The sequence below is a fragment of the Marmota marmota genome, unplaced genomic scaffold (assembly GCF_001458135.2).
Source record: "Marmota marmota marmota unplaced genomic scaffold, marMar, whole genome shotgun sequence".
NCBI lineage: Eukaryota > Metazoa > Chordata > Mammalia > Rodentia > Sciuridae > Marmota > Marmota marmota.
Window position 1 is genome coordinate 36077360 of NW_026000037.1, and position 636 is coordinate 36077995.

Genomic DNA, 636 nt, shown 5'->3' on the forward strand with positions numbered 1-636 from the left:
ATATATATATATATATATATAAAAAATAGAGAGAGAGATCGCACATACATGCCATGTGCAGGGATGCATGTTAGCCTCAGGAGGCTGAGGCAAGAGGATCACAAGTTCAAGGTGAGCCTGGGCAACTCAGTGAGGCCCTAAGCAACTTGGTGATATCCTGTCTCAAAATAAAAAATCAAAAAGTGCTGAAGATATAGTTCAGTGGTTAAGTGCCCATAGGTTCAACGCCTGATACTGAAGATATAAAAGTTAAAAAAGCATATTCCTCAAGAGAATGGGAATACAAGAGGAATACAAGACAGACTAAGAGAAAGTATTTACAAAAGACACTCCTGACAAGACCAATGTGCAAAGTATACAAAGAACTCTTAAAACTCAACAATGAGAAACTGTGCAACCCAATTTAAAACATGGGCAAAAGACCTGAGTGGACATAAGAAAATGTTCAATAGCAGATGTCAAAAGGAATTGGCAAGTCAAAACAATATTGAGGGCTGGGAGTATAGCCTAATGATAGATATCTTACCTAGCACACTTGGGTCTCTGGTTTTGATCAACAGCACTGGAGAAAATGAAAAAAAAAATTACAAAGCTAATAAAATATAGAACATATTTTTTAAGAATACAAGAATGAGA